Source organism: Papaver somniferum, chromosome 3 (genome assembly GCF_003573695.1).
Source record: "Papaver somniferum cultivar HN1 chromosome 3, ASM357369v1, whole genome shotgun sequence".
Classification (NCBI taxonomy): domain Eukaryota; kingdom Viridiplantae; phylum Streptophyta; class Magnoliopsida; order Ranunculales; family Papaveraceae; genus Papaver; species Papaver somniferum.
Genome location: NC_039360.1, coordinates 145,662,387 through 145,669,241, shown reverse-complemented (window position 1 = coordinate 145,669,241; position 6,855 = coordinate 145,662,387). Strand labels below are relative to the sequence as shown.

The 6,855-nt window shown below is 36.8% G+C and overlaps 1 long non-coding RNA gene across 2 annotated transcripts; it reads right to left on the bottom strand.

The window, feature by feature from the left end:
* Positions 1–2,249: 2,249 nt before the first annotated feature.
* On the bottom strand, positions 2,250–4,117 carry LOC113357623. 2 transcript variants are annotated; one of them, XR_003363733.1, is made up of 2 exons: positions 3,758–4,117; positions 2,250–2,767 (listed from the first exon to the last, which is right to left on the bottom strand). It is a non-coding gene; the product is annotated as an uncharacterized LOC113357623 (long non-coding RNA). The 2 variants fall into 2 exon arrangements; XR_003363734.1 differs by having other exon boundaries at positions 2,250–2,753.
* Positions 4,118–6,855: the final 2,738 nt, after the last annotated feature.

Sequence of the window (6,855 nt, the reverse complement as noted above, 5' to 3'; positions counted from 1 at the left end):
AGTTACAAGAGCTGTATTTTTGAGTCGGCTTGGGAATACAATGTGGTCTTGTAAGGAGGTGTAGATGCGTACTAGATCTGATGACATGGCCAGATATGTGAAAATATCTTTGCAGCGTACTTTTGGAGTCTTTGATGCACGTGTACGGCTTCATGTTGAGAAATTCCTACGGCTCGTAAAGCTTTGACAGTGATGATGCTGATATCAGAAATAATCTGGTTGAGGGACGTGAAGGCATCCGTTGCTGGCAATCCCCAGGTGTAATTATCTTGAGCCTATTTTCTCCTGAAAGATGTATTTCCATTGCATTTGCTGGTAAGGTGGTTGACGAATTGACGAAAGCGGCAATCTTTTAGATCCATCATTTGTTAATCAATAGGCGGAAGTCGCACTTGATAAACCTGTATCGTATCCAAACTTCTGGTAGTCCATGCACCCCATCCATAGGAAGTTGGAAATCTAGAAACATTGAATCTGACTTTATCGAATGATGTGGTTGTTGATGCGTAGCTTCGTGCAGACCTTGGGTAGGCGGTACTGAGTTCTGAGTAGGTGATGTGGCAGACATGATTCGGTTGGTCTGGCTTGCTGAGGCGCGAATTTCCTCTTTGATTCTTCATTGATAACAATATTTATGGATGGTTGAACCAAATACTGCTTGTCGGTCAGGCACCTTCCAGACAGGGAGGTGATGATATCCTTACGGTGCATCTTTGAAAAGTGGTGACCTTGTCACGGTTATGGCTTCTTGGTTGACTGTCTTTTCTGAGTTAAAAAGGTTCTTGACAGTGAAGGGATTCCTTGTTGAGCCTCAGTCCCCAAGTATGATTTACATGGTTCTATCTTGTATGGTCGATGGGTTGACCATGATAAAGATATCACCATCTTGTATCCGTACTGGTGATTCTATTACTTCCTCCATGGGAAACTAAAATATGCACAAGTTCGGATTACCTTTGTCCGTAGTGGTTGTTGCTATGATGAAGCTCTGACTGGTATCAACAAACGAGCATCAACGGTTCTTGGCAGCAACTGTGATCAGAAGAGACTGCGTTTTCGTGGGAACAAAACAAGTTGGTTGGATCTTGGAGGGCTACGATCACGATCCTTGACAGGGTGGAGTGGTGGCTACGGGCATAAATCTTGGCAGGGACGAGTGGTGGCTACGACCATGGATCTTAGCAGGGAAGGAGCGGCAGCTACGAGCACGAACCTTGGACGACCATGAGCATTGACAGGCTTTGATCGATCGTTATGGCCCAAAGTAAATGTTTCTTCCTTTCATATAACTCACGCATCTGAGTTTATTCCTTATTTTCTTTCCCCTATTTATTTTCGGTGAAGCAGCTCCTCCCTGTTTCCATGGTGCGTAAGATCTCCTATTATTGCTTGCCTGATTGTAAGTGCGACCTTGGTGTATTGACTTGATGAAAATTTCAGATTTGTGTTGAAAAGACGAGGGTACCCAAATATACCTCAATCAATCACTTTTCCACCTATAAGTCCCTTCTCCGAAAGTGATTGTCTATGGACTGAGTCGAGACAATACAACAAATCGGTTCACACTTTGCGTGATCGTCTATGAATACGAGATCGAGACGATACAACAACGAAGTATGTTTACTTGATAAAAAGTTCGGACTTAACCAAACACAATAGGATTGCTATCAAGTAAATATGAATTAACGTTTGTGTATTTTACTTCTAATATAATAAAAACAATTATAATTGCGGAAATAGAAAAGTAAAAGACACAACAAGATTTTGTTAACGAGGAAAACGCAAATGCAGAAAAACCCCGGGACCTTGTCCAAAATTGAATACTCTCAGGATTAAGCCGTTATACAAAATCAAATCAACTTCGTATAGTTGAGACCAAGCAACTAAACCTATAGTTCACCTAGTTCCTTCTATATTCCCACTCCTCCAACTTGTAATAAGTCACGTACTTGGAACACTTCCTTTGGTTCGTATTCCGAACAATTAAGGAACAACAAATCTGTTTGGTATCAACTCTTTTCAACCAAGTGATATGAGTTCGACAAAAGACTCTTCCGTTTATCTCAATTAGTATAACACGCATGCGCGATGCGCCTGGCTGCCTCCCTTTTCACTTTACCTAATACAATCCATTCATGAACTAACCAACAAACACCTGACCAAAACTTCTAATACAAACCATTCATGAACTAACCAACAAACACCTGACCAAAACTTTTATTGTCGATCACATAAGCTATAGAACATTGTACCAAAAACTTTGTTGTGTTGATTATATAAGTCCATTTGTAAATAGTTCTTGTTTACAAAGGTTGGGAATGGATTTAAAGTAAATTTCGCAGAGGTACATATTAACATGCTCATGGTTATGACTTCACAAAATTGGTATAATAAATCTACCTACTCAAAAAGCATGTAGTATATTTATATGCAAAGTGGCAATTCTATATATAGTAGCGAAGACATTTTCGACGTGAGTTCTTATACCAACTGTTTTCATCATAATAGAACCCTTCACTTCCGTCTTGTGGCACAAACGATTTCCATTATAACCCGCGGGTTCTGCAACACCTTCCTCGGCTTCTAGTCATATTTCAGTATTTCAGTTGTGCAACAATTTGGATACAGAAGCAACAACCCGTTCACTGTTCTTCATAGGTATCAACTTCTTGCTACTTAATCTTCCAGCCGAGAAGCTTATCGAGTTCACTACTCATCACTCTCCAAGCTAGCAAAACTGGGCTATAATCTGGCTATAAATACCACCCTAAAGTTATGAGAAAAGAAGATAATGTAGGCATTAATATTAAGAGTTCAATATATCACTAAAAATTTATCCATAAAATAAATTAATAGTAACCTCTTGCATAATAAGAAGACCAAATCGTTCCCCGTCAACCATAAAACTGAACACAACCAAAATGAATCAACAAAATTTTGAACATAATAGTAGAACATGTGAGTATCGAATGGAACCCTCTTTTTAACCTACCATTTTATGACTGAATACTAAAACTGGATGCGAACACACCATACTCTTTTGATCCCTGCCTATACAATGGTCAATGGCGGCAATCCACGCATATCAGTCGCGAAATTATGTAGTTCCTTGGGTACCTTTAACATTATATATCAACGACTTAGCTACTTGCCGTTATCTCTGTTTTGGTAAGTTTTTTTTCTTCGCTAGCATTCTAATGGTTCGTTTTAGAGTTAGCTGTACAGTTCAGATAGTTCCCTGGATCATATCAATTTGGTTTGTCTTAAGTCTTCGAATACCATGATTCCATAAAGAACTAACCATTTTTCACAAATTAAAATTCAGAGAGCCAAAATTGCTCTTTGATATGTCTCCCACTTATTATAAAATGTGGTTATCGCTTATCTTAATCAATCACACTAAAGCATAAACCCATTCAAGCATATTAACAGAGAAAACCCCTAATTAGTATTTATTTGCATAATGTTAAATTGTTACAATAAAAACACCCACATGGAAGAAAAAAATCACCACCACCACAGCTCACCGTCAACAACAACAACAACCACACTAATATGCAAAAACGGAGAAATCCATTCATTCAACGTATATAAATTCTGAAAAATCCTTAACAACTTACAGACCCAGAAACAAACTTCCCCCAATTTTAATCAAAATTTCAGTCCAGCTAAATTCCTACATATATTATACCTCCCTCTATCCGGGGATGTGGGGGATTTAAGATAGAACAGTAAATATGACCAATACAATCCTTACCTCAAACTTTGCAGTTCCAAGTTCCAGCTTCTGTTTCGCTTCCAAAGTACATCAGTGCATTAGGCTCTATAAATAGACAACCCAATCCTCCAATTCAACTCTTATGATTTCAATTGATATCAGAAACTTCAATTTTTTCATCCTGAGATTTCAATTTTTTCAGACCACTCGATTTGGGGATTTTGCAATTGAGTTTGAGATATTACCAATGAAATTGAGTAATTATACTCCGAGAATCAGCTTCAGAATTACAGTGTTGTTCAGTGTGTAACCGATGTGGCTCGATATGATTATGATCAGTTGACATAGAATTTTAGAAGCAGAAGCTCGATCTGATGGAAGTAGAGGGTTCCAAGTTCTTCTTCGTTCTTTCGATGGGTTGTTGGAGAAAAGAAACATCAAATAGCCAAATACCCCTGGGTTGGTCGAGATTCACGAAAAAGTGAAGAAGAGGGAAAGAATACGGAGGGGCAGTTCAGTCATCTAACTGTAAACTGGTGAAAATGCCTCTTTTCTTTATATTAGTATAAGATAAACTCCTTTTTAAGGTTCTTAGATCTATCTTATCAACAACTACCAAATTAATTGTTAAGATTTTGCAATCAATACTTTTAATCACAAAGAATTGTATTGATGCCGATCTACACAACTAATCAATCCAATTTACCACAAGGATAAACCGATTATAGTTGGATAAACAAACTAGTTTGAGTGAATCTTATATCAGAAGAGAAGATTCTCAAGCATAAACAAACTAGGTGCAGTCAAAGTTCAACCACCGTTAGTCAATCAAATCAATCGAAAACAAAAGATAAGCCGCAATTATCTAGTTTCACACCAACTGTACTAATAGAGCTTCTCAATCCCAAAGAAGTCTTTAAACTGGGCGGCCGTAAGAGATTTCGCCTAATTAGGTTACTTTCCTCTTCGAATAGGCGGCTCCACCAGTAACAACACAACTGAGGTAGTTTTGATGGATCTGAGGATTAGTTTGATAGAAATGCAAACTTTGATATTTATAGACCAAGGAAGTTTGGACACCAAGGAATTTCCAAAACCGAAAATATTCTCAAGATATGCAATATATTCCAAATTCGGTTTCCATAATTCCCGGAAATGCTTTGTCCAAATAATGACCGAAAATCTCTTAGAAAATCTCCAACTAGTAAATGCACATTACTAATTTTCATTTTCCAAAAATAAAATTAAAAACCTTAATTAAAAGATTCTCAACTTATTTTTCGATCCGAGATTTCCTTTAGCTATTAAGGAATATCTTTGAACAACAAAAGGAAAGCGTTATTGCATGTGTTCAAAGTATGTCGACATCTTTTTACGTTTCCACATTAACCAAATATATTTTCGGCATCTCTAATATTTCTGGAATAATAGAAAATTCGAAAATATATTTTTGGATAATTTTTTGTGTTAAAAACACAAAACGTGCTCAGATTGGGCTGAGATTGTGGCCGATTGCATATGTTCATAAGATCGGTTCCCCCTTGTTGCACATGTCCATAGGATCGGTCCCACATATTTATGGTACAAACTTTTATTCGGTTGCACATGTTCATAGGATCGGTTCCCCCAATGTCTAAGAATGTGTTGCACATCTTACAAGGATCGATTCCCCTCTTGTGATAGGTTATACCTCTTACTAGGATCAGTTCCCCTTTGCCTAGAGTTGGTCATACCAATAACCCTAAATCGATCATACCATCTCAGGTGATTACCTAAGATCGGTTTCACTAATAAAAGTTATACCAATACATAAGTCAGGTCTTTGTGAATAGTTTTACCAAGAACATAAACAAGTCATGAGCGGTTATACTAATCACACATATTGGTAGTTCAAACGATATGCAATGAATAACAATACCAATAAGCCTGGCGATTTCCCTTTCGATTCACAAAACAAGTTTATGAATTTACTTCCTTTAAACGAATGTAAAACATTGTTTCTTAGGATGAAATCTTCATCTTATACCCATATATAATCACAATAGCATTCAAACGATTATGTCGATGTCTTATATACAAAGTTTAATGGTTAAGCAATAAACCTCGTATTGTATTCCTTAATACTACGTCTAACTAGAGTATAATCATTCATGCTTCGCAGTTATGTTTTCAATATGCACGACTTGAAAGATACGTTAGGGAATGAAACAGTTCAATTCAAATATCACTAACCTCAAGCGGAAGGATGATGTTGTCGTTGTAGCTTCTTAATTCTTCACTTCTTCAAGTCTTCTCAATACTTGTAATGTCTCATATCCTAATACTTTCAAGCTAGCCTATACGAACTTCACTCTAGTACATAATCAAACGACTCTTTAAATGAGTTTTGGCTCACTAAAATATGACAACCAAACTTGACATACCAAAGCTTGGTGGGTTCAACCGAGCTATGCTCTAACAATCTCCCCCTTTGTCAATTTTAGTGACAAAACTCTTACATCATATAAATAAAAAAATTACAAGAATTCATTACACATACGCTTGATTCCCGAATTCAACAACACAATAACCTGTATACATTCAATCCATAAATACTGCTGTAAACATTATAATAGCAAAGCTAATACTCCCCTTAAAGGTAAGATAGGTAGATTTTATCAATCCGCACGTCTTTGTTATTCCTTTTGTAGTCCATATAACTACAAGTATCATATGATATGCTACTCCCCCTTAGTATATGCCTTTACTCTTTCATTAGATAAACGTTTAAGCACCAATGTCCTTTACCTTAGTGATACCAATCAATATAAATCAATACCAGTATCACTTGTTTACTCCATATATTTCTCCCCATTTTTGTCACAAAATGACAAAGAAACGAAAAATTAAAGGACAAACCGAAAGGATCTTACAAATCTCACAAGACTTGCAACCTATAGAGTTAAGCACGAGGGTTCCACACACCATTTTTGATAACCAATATCAAAACCGAAACTATAAAGTAATTTTGTTTTGATATGTTTCCAAGGAAACAATTTCCCGAAGCAATTTTCCCTAATAGTTTAGCAAACCAAAAAATCGACTAAGTACCTTAGTTCCTTTGCTAAACCGATTGTACAAATACAATCCCTTGTCCG